Raw genomic sequence first — 13,751 nt, forward strand, 5'->3', positions numbered from 1 at the left:
GAAAAGGCGGCTTGGGCAAAAAAGGGTATCCTGGTGGACTGAAAACCTGAAAAGGCGGTCCAGGCAAAAATTAGGGATTAAAGCGTATGACTATGTCCCGTTCTCAGTCAACTTTCATCCAAGTTCGAGGGACTGACCAAGCCAATCACTTCTATCCGACAGCAAGGGATGAGATGCTCGAAGACATAATGACAGTAGTAGGCTTAAAATCAATAGGACTTCTTCCACATAGCTTTCTCTTTGTTTTCGACAATTTCCTCTTACTAGGATTTCTGTCTCCTTGTACACAAATTGCCTATTTATAGGCCTCCTTTCAAAATCAATACAACCCTCTTTCAAAAAAAAGATGCTTTTGTTTTTACTTTTCTGTTTTGGTTGCGTAAATGTCCATTGATTTAATTTGAATTAATATGTGCATTTGAATATGACTGATGTTTACCAAAAATACATGCATAGAATAGCAATAGCAATTACTACCCGACTTCAGGATCAAGGAAAAGGTCTAATCATGCTTCCAATGAATCCGCTACCAATTCTCTTCCCCAGCAAGCCTTTTTTTTTTCCTCAGAAAATGGCAGTATCCCCAGGCACAGCCAGTTACTCCCCAACAGAGGTCGGCGTCACCAGACAGATTGATCATCTCATCCATCCCCAGCCAGGCTCTGTTGAATATTTCCACCATCAGACAGAAATCAAGCATCCCCAGCCGAGAAAGGGTCATCGACACAAATGTCTCAAATCAGTAGATGGGGATTTATTTTCCCCAGTAGAGTCCCCAAGCAGAACTTCTCATACGCATAACTCATTCATTACATCATTTCACAGCATACGCATGCATACAACATTCGCATTTATTTTAGCATAACACGAAACATCTCATACATCATGACATAGCATGAAGCTAACTTTTTCTTAACAGGTTAATTATCCTCCTGATATAGTCAAAGTAGAAGGTTCATTCAGACAGACACCTTTATCAATCACATTCAAGATTCAGATACATATTTCAAATACAGTTCATGGGAACATTCATTCTGACAACACTTCGATATCCTCCTAACGATGGCATCTCTAAGCCCATCCCAGACATTTATTGCAAGTACAACATATACAGGTTATCAGATACAGCCTAACGTACGGTTCATTCTGATTCAGCCCAACATATGACTTCTTCAGCAACTCCAATGCGGTCTAACGTACGACCCATTTGGACCTTCAAATCCTCAGATGCTGCCTAGCGTACGGTACATTCAGGGGTGTAGTCTAGCGTACGACTACTTTCTTTTTCAGATGCAGCCTAACGGACGGCTCATTCTACAACTCGGATACGGTCTAACGTACGATCCATTCTGAACTTCAACAACCCCAACGCGGTCTAACGTACGACCCGTTTGGATCTTACAACCCTCAGATGCTACCTAACGTACGGTACATTTCTGAAGTGTAGTCTGGCGTACGACTACCGCTTTCATCATCAGATGCGGTCTAACGTACGACCCATTTGGACCTTCAAATCCTCAGATGCTGCCTAGCGTACGGTACATTCAGGGGTGTAGTCTAGCGTACGACTACTTTCTTTTTCAGATGCTACCTAACATACGGTACATTTCTGAAGTGTAGTCTGGCGTACGACTACCGCTTTCATCATCAGATGCGGCCTAACAGACGACTCATTCTGCGACGGTCTAACGTACGACCCGTTCGGATGTCCATCCCCTCAGATGCTACCTAACATACGGTACATTTCTGAAGTGTAGTCTAACGTACGACTACCCCTTTCATCATCAGATCCTACCTAACATACGGTACATTTCTGAAGTGTAGTCTAACGTACGACCACTACGCCAAACAAGACCTTAGACAGCGCTTTTTTTGGCCTTAGACAGCGCTTTAAAGCGCTGTCTAAACCTCCGCTGCTAAAGGTTTAGACAGCGCTTTTTTAAATCTTAAAAGCGCTGTCTAAGCCCCCCCCCCTTAGACAGCGCTTTGTCCAAAAGCGCTTTCTAAGACCCTCCTATTTTAATTTTTTTAGGTATACCTTAGACAGCGCTTTTGGCCAAAGCGCTGTCTAAGGGGGGGGGGGGGGCTTAGACAGCGCTTTTCAAAAAGCACTGTCTATGCCCCCCTATTTTAATTTTTTTAGGTATACCTTAGACAGCGCTTAAGACAAAAGCGCTGTCTAAGGGGGGGGGGGGGGCTTAGACAGCGCTTTTCAAAAAGCGCTGTCTAAGCCCCCCCCCCCTTAGACAGCGCTTTTGCCTAAAGCGCTTTCTAATCCCCCCCTTAGACAGCGCTTTTTACAAAAGCGCTGTCTAAGGTATACGAAATTTTTTGAAACTTTTGTTTTAAACCACATTTTTTCCAGGTTTATAAACCATTGTTCAAATTAAATCACTATCCAATGTGAGAATCTCAATCAACACCATTGTCACGCTCAAAACATGACATCTGGAGTATGAAGTTTGTTGGATAATACTATATATAAAACGTGGGGGAGAAAGGAAAAATATAGTCACAACATGCATACATGATAAGTTGGCAGCTTAGCAAACATAAAACCTCTAATGCTACGTAGAAAATACAAATCAACATAGGATGATTAAAAAACCTGTCTTAAAGCACGAGTCATGGCCAGAATGGCACCTCTCCCATCACTAGGAGGTTGAGTAATGTGATATGCATCCCCTAATCAAAATCCATATGAAACGAAGTCAATCTAATATAAAACTAAGATTAGGGAGAAAATTTAGCATATCCTGCAACAAATTACCTGACATCCCATAGCCACGAATCTCTGCATAGATTTTGGCTCCTCGATTTTTAGCATGCTCAAGTTCCTAAACAATAGGGGAAACATATAAACAAACAAGAAAGACCAGACTATAAACAAATAACTGAAGAGGAATTGGAGGGATAGATACACAATAAATTTTTTAACTAACCTCCAAGACCAAGACTCCAGAACCTTCTCCTATCCTGAGTAAGAACACAACATGGATATAAGCAGCATGACAAACAAACCAATAATTTGAAGTCAGAAAATGAAAACTAAGCAAAACAAATTAATTAATATAAGTAACGAATCTGCAGTGTTGTTATACTCACACAAACCCGTCTCGGCCACTGTCAAATGGCCGTGATGCTTCCTGTGGCAATGAGTTATACTTTGTAGTCAAGGCCCGGGACCTGCAAGTTTCCAATATCAGGTTTTAAAGCATCAGAGGAACAAAGGACAGAACTAATATGGTGGTTGGCACTAACATAAAACACAGGATGGTGGCTACAATTTACCTGCAGAATCCTGCAATTGACAATGCATCAATGCTCGACTCAGTCCCTCCAGTCACCATAACATCTGCATCCCCAAATTGAATCATTCTCATTGCATCACCAATAGAATGTGATCCAGTAGCACAAGCAGTGACTGCAGCATGATTTGGCCCCTGTATTCAGGAATAGGGAAAAAGTTCAATTCATGATTAATAATGATCACAAAGGTCAGCATAGAAAAATATGTGAGTAGCTCTGCAACAAAAACAGCAATCAGCTTTAGTACCTTATTTTTCAGATGTTTTTTTTTACATATGTTAAAACTTATAATTGTTCTGCCAGGAGATATATCATGATTTACATATGTTAAAACTTATAACGCTTCCAATTCCCCCACCAATAGACACCCCCTGGTTACTTTTGAAGTTAAAATACAGTGCAAAGGAATTGTCGAAAATTGGTTGTAATCAATCAACCATATTAAAAATAGCATACCGTTCTTTCCTTGTGTTCCTGCTCAGTGGGAAACCAATTAGAATCTCTAAGAGCTTCCTCAGCAGCACATAGAGCATATGCTACAAACCTTGTCATTGATCGATGTTCCTAAGGGAAATGTCACAATACTACAATGACATCAATAAGCATAATAGTTGTTCAGATGCAGCATGTATACGTAAAACCAAAGCAATACCACATAAGATTAACTAACACTTGACATGTTCGTAAGCTCTTTTCAGCTTATTTCCATAAACTCTCTATAGCATATAAAAACAGCTTATACCTTATATGAAAACAGCCCGACATTTATCTTTGGTTATAAACATAGTTCATACACAAGACATATATGATAGGGATTATGCTATAAACGCCTAACTAGAATCTTTACCAAAACAAAGTGACAATTTGTAATCCTATTCTAACATTAATGCTATACCTTAGAATTAAGCCAAAGTTCCTCATTGAATTCGCCCTTGTTGGTTCCGGTGGGAACAACAGCGGCAACTTTGGAAGTCAATTGATCAAATGTAGTCAACTGAGTTTCTGAATCAAAACTATTCATCTTGAGATCCTCCAAACGTAATGCTCTTATCCCACATTTTCCATCAATCAATTGGTTCCATGTTTTATCCACTCCACAACCCAGAGGTGTCACCATACCCAAACCTACAATTCAAACACCGCGAAATTCCACAACAAGTACGAGATTATGTAAGATTCTAGTAATGTAAAATTGAAGAGAAGCATATGGATATAGATTGTGCAATGATTTGAAAAGAGACCAAGCACATACTTTTGGAAAGGTCCAAGACCTCTGCTTCCCACAACTAGTAAATCTGGACGTAGCCGTTTCACCTCATTCAATATCACATCTTTGGGGTCGCCCTGCCTAATCCATGCTTGACAGGACACCTACAAGCATATAAGTATTTAGCTTGTCTGCAGGCATATTATAAATGTTTACGAAGGATTTAGATTCACTACAGTCATGTCATGTGGTCTAGCGGTCATAAATCTCAGTACATCAGATGAAGATCAAACAAGTCATATTCCTTGACGGCCAATAATACGAGTTGTCCAATATTCACCCAACAGTCAATGATTCTTGACAGTAAAGAATCTGTCTGTTTATGAAGAAGTTAAACAACAGCTTCTAAAAAATTAAGATACAATAGCTAATTTCAACTTCTATGAGAAATTCTTGTTTAAAAACCTTAGTTTTTACAAGATTCTTTAAATATTTCTTTTATCATAAGTGCTTATGGAGAAGTTTATCCAAACAATTTCTAAAATCACAAGTAGAGCAGAAAAAATATTACCCCAATTTCATTACACCTACTGACAAAGTATTCCAGCAGATGAGTCCCTCTAACCCTTTCTTTCTCTTTCATGTTCTTAAAGTCTTCATTAGATGCATAGATACTATCCACGTCCTCGTAACCTACAAGAAACAAAACACATGTCCTTTATTTTGCTTTATAAAAAGTAAATATATGCCTCATTGGATTACATTCATGTTCAAAACAAAGGGTCAGATCACAGAAACAAGAAGGAAAATGCAAAACAGAGAAAGATACTTTCCCTCAGCAGGCTATCAAAGCTAGAGCTGATAAATTTTTCATCACCGGAAATGTTGATATTGGTAACATTAAAGACCAAATACCATAAGGATGCAATATGGTAAACAACTTAAGATGTATTTTAGTGAACAACTTAGTTAAGCACTTATAATATAAGTGTTGTCCATGGTGGTCCATGACAGAGAGCAAAAATACAGCCATACCCGCTACTTAGTGACGCCACCATAGCAGATTATGGCGGAAAAACCCACAATGTCGGCCAATATTTATCATTGCGGCGAGCACAAAAATCACCACTGATATCCATCATAGGTTAGGTTATACTTGGCTAAATAGTTTAGTTAAGCGCTTGTCTTTTGAGTACTTATGAATAAGCTATTTCATACAAACTATAATGTTTTCATAGGTTATCCTAGAGAACTTATTGCAATAACTCGAAAACAACTTATAGACATATCATAAGCTATTTCTATAAATTTTTCTAACCACTCACACAAGCTCAAATGATCAACAGAAATTACATACAATAAATTAATTCGAACAGAAATCAAGAACTGAAATTAAAGAAGAAATAACAGCAAAATATCGAGTGGCATCTCCTCCAGCTACTTTATTAAGAATCTAAGCAACTATATGACTAGTTTGGAAATTCCAAGGACTTCCCTCAAAACAAACAACATATGTAACTGGGAAACAGAGTACCAAGGGTCATGTTCTCTGTTGACTTTTAAATTACAACTTTATTTAATGATGATATTGAAGACATAAAAGGTGCCAACATTGCCAGTGTAGTGAGAAAAATATAGCAGTAATGAATGTCATTATTAATAGGCAAAAGAATAATTTTTTTGTTTAAATTGAACAAGTCTTCCCTTTTTCATTAAACCCGCAAGAGTCCTCTATTTTACAGTTACACTTCATAAAACCTAACTTCAATAGATGATCCCTAAACAAAAGCAAGCGTTTTCATTTGTTAAAGAAACATTATCATATGATAAAATATCGTTATTCGGTTTAAATATTCTATACTCCAGGATCCCTTCTACTAAAGGATAAACTTCTGCAAATTAAAACTGAGCATATGTTACCTACACATCAATAATAAACCAATCCTTGAAGCACCTTGACTCAGAGCCGGAGCTTGTTAAGATGAACTTTTATTCAACCAAACAAGAAATAATGCATTCTCAACAAACAATATATATTTTCAAACATGTTACAAAAACTATAAACGATTTATACTCAAAATCAACATAAGCAAAGTCACTGTGACATTTCAACAAACACCATGTTTGCAAACTCAAGCCTATGATAAAAAAAAATAATCCTCATCAACAGTATCAAAAGAAACAAGTGAAGAATAGCAATTAATTTGTCATCAACAAAATTTTATCACCATTAAACTTTTACCAGCAAAAAATTAACGTCGGTCAAACAGTGAAAAAAAGGAGTTATAACAAGAATGCAGAAATGAATGGGTATGTGAGTTACCTTTTCATTGAGGAAGAGGGAGATAGATATAGAGAAGTGCAATGGCTTTGTGTTCTCTGACGGAGGTGAACGGCGGCGCTCTGTCGGAGTTTAACGGCTGTGAGTCGGCGAGCCTTGTCGCAGTTTGTGCTGTAGCGAGAGGTGGGAAAATTAGAGTCAGCAACTAATTTCAATACAAAAACCAGATTGGAAATTGTATCATTAGACAAAATTGTGCGTTAGGTTATAGAAAGAAGGACCTCTTGGCTCGTTTGGGATCAACGGTCCACAATTGGGCGAGTTTATCAGGGGACACAGCCTTCTTAGATTCGATTCCTTCCGATTCCTTCCGATTGAGATCGACGGTGGAACGGAGACGACATCGTTGTGTTGTTGTTGTTTCTGATTCGGTTTGAACCCGGGTTTTTTCTTCTTCTTCTTTTCTCCTTCCCGCTCACTCTCACACTTGCGGTTCTCTTCTCTTCTTCTTCTTTTCTCCTCCCCGCTCACTCTCAGAACTTTTGGTTTTAAATTTTTTTTTAATTGAAAGACTTTAAACAGCGCTTCCTCAAAAGCGCTGACTAAGGTCTATATTTAAAAGCGCTTTCTAAAAGCGCTGTCTAAGGGGGGGTCTTAGACAGCGCTTTCTAAAAGCGCTGTCTAAGACCCCCCCTTAGACAGCGCTTTCATTATTTTTTTAGAACATTTTACGTGTTTTATTTTTATTTTAACCTTAGACAGCGCTTTCTTTTAAAAGCGCTGTCTAAGATGCGCTGTTAAAAATCCTTTTTGGCGTAGTGTACCCCTTTCGTCATCAGATTCAGCCTAACGTACGGCTCATTCTGCAACTCAGATACGATCTAGCGTATGGTCCATTCTGATCCATTATCCCCAACAGCATATGACACACTCCGACTCCCCAGCGAAGTCGGCAGCCTAATGGATGACTCATTATACGGTCTAACGTACGACCCAGTGTGGCACCCATGTCTTCAAATTGGCCTAATATACGGCGCGATCTGAAGCTTTCATCATCAAACCTCCCGGATGGCATCTTTAAGCTCATCTCCATCAAGACCAACTGTCGATTCTCAAGTGCAAATTTTTGGGGCATTCTAGTGTTCAATAATCTTCCACCTCCAGACCACGAATGGCATACACGCCATCCTAACTCTCTCGGTTCAAGAATATTGAACAGGGGCAGCTGTCATACCCCAAAAATTACCCATCATTTTTCCTAAAAAAAAAAAAAATAAAAAAAATAAAAAAAAACGAAAAAAAAAACGAAAAAGAAAAAACGAAAAAAAAAAAGAAAAAAAAAAGAAAAAAGAAAGAAAAAAATTTTAATTAATTAATTAATTAATTAATTAATTAATTAATTAAATAATTAAAATAAATATATAAATAAAATATAACAAATTATTTTGAACTTGGGTCTCCCTCATTCCAAGCCCATTACCCACGAAATTAGTCTATAAATACTGAAGTTTCAGTAGAGGAAAAGACTTGGAGTCAGACTTGGAGTCACACTGGGAGATTCACTGGAGAAAGAAGGAAGAGAAGCAAAACACTCTGAGGTTTCCTTGGAACAAAACCTTGAGGAAAAAGAAAGAGAGAGAACAGAGAAGGACGGATAGAAACTTTGGCATAGGAACCCTGCCTACCCGGAGAATTCAGAGTAAAGAAACCCTGAAGGCAGCCCATCTGCACCGAAGCCATCGCCGTCCAATTCCCGCTGCCTAACTTATTCCGATACTACAAGTGGTCAATCCCTTCAACCTTGAATTGGCAAACAGGTTTGCGTATCTCTATTGTTTATACTTTCAATTGGCCATATCTACATATATAATGCATCATGATTAAATGTTGATATATAATTTGCTTTCGTATGGGAATTTAAATATGCCTGAATACCCTGAATGTTTGACCATGTTATTCCTGTGATAAAATGCCATAAAATTCAAAGTTCCTAACATGGGGTTGTTTTCAAATTCAAAATCCGTGGCCTTCGCTAGGCGAGGCAGAGGCGAACGAGACAGTACCTGATTCTTCTAGTCTGTTTTTTTTATGTTTTTATCATAGCCATGCATTATTCATCCTATCCTATTTATTGTTGTGATATTTCTCCGGTGTAATCTTCGATTGCACCCTGATTTGGTGTTCTGACATGTTTCTTTTTTTTTGAGTTTCGTAAAGGTTCACATATCCCAGGAAAAGATTATTGGCTAGGTATTCCACTTTATTTGTGGGATACTCTTGTGGAGTTTCACCCTAAATTAATTTTTAATGTATTAATTTCTAATGTATTAATTTTTTAATATATTATTTTTAATAATTTTAATGTGGAGTTTCATCCTAATTATATAATTAATTGTAAAACTTTGCCTTTGAATACGTGATCTTGGACCTCTCTTTGTTGCCTTACGATTACGATATTACGGTCATGTCCCGCGAACGTGGGGATACCCTTAGCAAAGACCCTTCGGTTAAATCATCATAAAATAAATTATAGTCCCTCGGATGTTGCCTTCGAATATACAACTTTGTCCCTCGATGACCCTCCGATGTTGCCTACGGTTAAATGATGATAGTCCCTTCGAATGCTAAGGTATCCTCATAACTGTTGCCTTCAATGACCAATCGATGACCCTACGATGACCCTTTTACATCCAAAGGATAAAACTACTTATTTCTCAATAATAAGGACAGTTTTACCCTCATAAGGATAGGAAATGCCCGTAAAGACCTTGGGTCGGTATAACTCTTAATTGCTGGCTCACAACTTAAAACATTTTTTTTTGCACCTCACACCTTTCAAAATGCCTTTAGAAAATCACCACTTGGTATACATTCATACTAGAATCATTACCGAGTTATATTTTTCTAAACAATTTTCAAAACTAAAACGGGATAACCACTTTGTATACATTCATACAAGAATCATTACAAAGTTAAATTCTCTTTTCAAAACAATTTTCCAAACAATTCACAAACACTTTTTTAGACAAAAATAATATAAGTGATCGAGCAATTAAGAGCCCATGGATAACCATGGATACAAAGGGTGCTAACACCTTCCCTTTGTATAATGTACCTCCCGAACCCAAAATCTAAATTAAGGTCTTTCCTGTTCTTTTCCACCTTTCCTTATTGGATAAAAGAAAAGTCGGTGGCGACTCTTGCTAACCGCGACATTGCGATTAAAACCACAAAAAGTCCAGTTCACCGTATGACACTATGCATTCAACTCACTGTCTAAACAAAGAAGAAAGTAGCACCAAAGTGGATCAGAAGCTATGCAGAGGTATGATTGGTTCCTTGCTTTACCTCACAGCTTCTATCCTTGATATATTGTTCAGTGTCTTTTTGTATGCAATGTTTCAATCAGATCCTATAGAAAACCATTTAACTATTGTTAAAAGGATCTTTAGGTATCTAAAAGGAACAACTAATCTGGGACTTCTCTATAAAAAAATCCCTAGAATATAAGCTAGTTGGATTCTGTGATGCTGACTATGCTAGGGATAAAATTGAAAGAAAATCCACTAGTGGAAACTGTCAATTCATAGGTGAAAACCTAATATCCTTGGCTAGTAAGAGATAAGCAACTATTGATTTATCTACCACATAAGCAGAATACATCTCAACTGTAAAATGTTGTACACAACTACTCTAGATGAAGTATCAGCTAGAGGATTATCATATTTGTGGAAATAATATCTCTATGTTTTGTGATAATACCGCTGTTATTTGTCTAACAAAGAATCCAGTTCAGCACTCCAGAACCAAGCATATTGAAATAAAACATCACTTTATAATAGACTATGTTCAGAAGGGTGTAATATATATTAAATTCATTGATATTTATCATCAATTGGTTGATATCTTTGTAAAACCCTTATCTATTGAAATATTTGGTTTTATCAAAAAGAATCTGAACACGGTCTTTATTGAAGAATAACGCTTGTTTCTGGATAGAGTATCAAAGATGAAGAGTGGCTTTTGAAGTACCTAGAACTCTAAGACTCTAAAGTGGATTATTTGCTTTAGATAGAATTCACATATCTGATAATCATCTTGAACAATAGCTTTTGGGTAAACACTGATCGGTAAGGATGTGAAACCTCTTTGATGTCTGTGAATTTTCTCCTCTATCATCACTTCATGTTTTCCTACTTGTTTATTATTTGTTTTTACTGTTGTGTTTCTCTAAAATATTATCTTTGAATGGTCTTAAAGCAAAGGCAATTTGTCTTGCATATTTCTAATAAAATAGTGCCTATATTTTCGGAAATATCTTTTAATTTAGTTTATTCTGTTTTCATCTTCTCTGTTTTAAGTTATTCCCCATTCTAAGACGGCCTATAAATCTAATCTTGGTATGTAAAACCAATTAGTAGTCATCATTGAATGACTTGTGGATTTTGAAGAAATGATGGCTCATGGTTTTGATCTTCAAAGCACCACCTCCAAAAATGGTTTGTATAATTACTTAACCTAACCTGATCAAGGAGTTATGGGTGAATGCTTATGTCCAAGTACTTAATTTAGAGCATGTCATTCTTTAGGTTGTATCTGGTTTTCCTATCACCATCACCCTCACCTCTATTGCTATTGCAATAAACTGTGAGGATTAAGGTGTTATTCCAGATATTCTCTTCTGGGAATCCTATCTTCCACCGCAACTTATCTTTGATATGGTGTTAGACTTATCTAAGGTTTCTAATATTGATTCCAAGGCAACAACCTGGTATCAAGTTTTGATATCAAACACTCTTCCTAAGAAAAAAGATCTAGACTCTCTAGATATTGATGAAAGAGCTTTTCTGCTTCTTCTCAACTCAGATCTGAAGATTAACCTCCCTCATGTTATGTTTGAATACCTGAAGAGGTATCTTATATCCTTTCACAAGGTAAAGTCTTGTTTCATTCCTTTTAAAAGGGTTCTTTCTAAACTCTTCACTCAAGAAGGAGTTGAGAAAACAATGACCAAGGTTAGTTCACAAATCTGGGGTAATAAGTTGAAGGTTCCAAAAGCTTTGAAAGTTGTTGATCCTTTTGTGGTCAAGGTGGTCTCTTTAGATGGAACCTCTTCTTATGTTTAATTTATGTTGTTTTTATTTTAAGTTCTTTGGACTTCTATGTACTATATATTTATCTTTAAATGAAATGTTTTATCTATTTGCTTATTGTTGCTTCTTATTAAATGCTTTCCATATTTATTTACTGGTTGAGTGATAAGTAATTGCACAAACTTTCTGAATATATGGAAAGGGAAGATTCTTGGCTAAAATAGTGGCAGAAGTTCAAAATTGATTAAAGGAGGACATTACATAATTTGGATCTAAAGACTATTACATTTTGTTTTACTGTTGGAAAACTCTGACTTGATCATTTGTACTTCCTTGTGTCTCCAAAAAGGTATTACAATCTTCATCATAATCCTTCTTCTTAAAAACTTCTTCTGAGGTCTTGCCTTCTTTGAAGGCTTCAGATGATGACCCTTCATCCTCTATAGCCCTAGATCTCTGAGCCATTTCTAGTGCCTCATATTTATGTTTTTCTTTTTGTTCCTTCCTATTCATCCAATTTTGTATTTCCTTTGCAAAATCTCTCTTGTCAGCCTTGAATGTTCTTGTCTTGCCCTTTTTTTTGCTACACTGAAAACCTCCAGAGAAATGCGATCAAGGTTTTAATTTAACATCTACTTTTATAGAGGTGTTTCTGAGTCAAACTGTTTCTTGAGTCTTGCTTCCTATACTAGGTCGTCAGAACCTAACTCTGACTATCTTGGAACTTGTGGAATCAATGCTTATCTGTCAAACAATTTTTCAGGTTTTTCTCTTATTATTTTTTTCTTCGATGCTTTTTCTCTCTACTAACGTGTTTATATTGTTAAACATTTTGTTGATAACAAAAGAGGGGGAAAATCATGGGATTATTTAAGAGGATTAAAGTATTTTTGAAATGTACCTGAACCCTCATCAGAACTTATTTTAATGCTTAAATTTGAACATATAAGTTTTATGCTATCAAGATAAGTTTAATTAACTTGGATAGAACTTAGAAAGGGCTTACAAAACTCAACCTGAACTATTAGACTCAGTGGAAGCTTACAAACCTCAAACTATAATATTGTCAAGTTAGTTAAATTTACCAACCTTTGTTCTTAAATACATTTGTTTGTCATCATCAAAAATGGAAGATGGTTGGAACAAGATATGTTCATATCCCTTGGGTTTTGATGATAACAAAGTACTTAAATAAAAATTGGGTATACTAACATATGTTCAAATGTGAAGGATCATAAAGCTTAAAGTCTACTCAGAATTGACCCTGATGAAAGCACTCATCGACAAGCTAAATATCTTAAATTTTGATGGATTAGAATTTGATGACTCTGAAGGATCAGATTCAGAACATGGTGCTTCAGCTTCTGAAGGTTTAGACTATAATTATGATGCTTATGCCGTTGGTGACTGCTTAAACTCTAGATCCCTAAGCTTGAAGAGTTCAGCCTTTGGCTCGTAGTCCCCATAGCAGACCTATCTTGTCAAAATCAGACTTAGGGGGAAAGTCAACTAGAGTTCCTTAGTGCAAGGCTTAAGAAAAGCTTATGTGACTTGTCTAGTTTTCCCTTCTTGCCTGGTTTATACCTAGTATGTAGTGGACTATATTATTACACTTTGGTTAAAGATCTTAATAAGATTTATGTTCCAACGTCTCTCTCTTAGAGATGTTGCATTTCAAAAGGTTCACATGTGCAAACAACTTTCCAATCACTCTTTTATCCGCCTCTATAAAAGAGAGTTGAAGATTTGAAGGAAGGTTAACAACCAAGAAAACAATATAACAAAACGCGTTGAGTACAAACTTTGAGCTAAAGTTTCATTTGTTTATTTGAACAAGCTCTTAATATTTCTTATCTTTGTA

At 36.6% G+C, this 13,751-nt stretch overlaps 1 long non-coding RNA gene and 1 pseudogene across 1 annotated transcript; both read right to left on the bottom strand.

Annotated features, from left to right (window-relative positions):
- Positions 1–2,415: 2,415 nt before the first annotated feature.
- Positions 2,416–4,441, bottom strand: LOC127096260 (3-oxoacyl-[acyl-carrier-protein] synthase, mitochondrial-like; annotated as a pseudogene).
- A 104-nt stretch (positions 4,442–4,545) lies between these two features.
- Positions 4,546–7,158, bottom strand: LOC127092928 (uncharacterized). Its single transcript, XR_007792330.1, has 4 exons — positions 7,079–7,158; positions 6,840–6,968; positions 5,088–5,209; positions 4,546–4,680 (listed from the first exon to the last, which is right to left on the bottom strand). It is a non-coding gene; the product is annotated as an uncharacterized LOC127092928 (long non-coding RNA).
- Between the last annotated feature and the right edge of the window lie 6,593 nt (positions 7,159–13,751).

This window comes from Lathyrus oleraceus, chromosome 6 (assembly GCF_024323335.1).
Source record: "Lathyrus oleraceus cultivar Zhongwan6 chromosome 6, CAAS_Psat_ZW6_1.0, whole genome shotgun sequence".
NCBI lineage: Eukaryota > Viridiplantae > Streptophyta > Magnoliopsida > Fabales > Fabaceae > Lathyrus > Lathyrus oleraceus.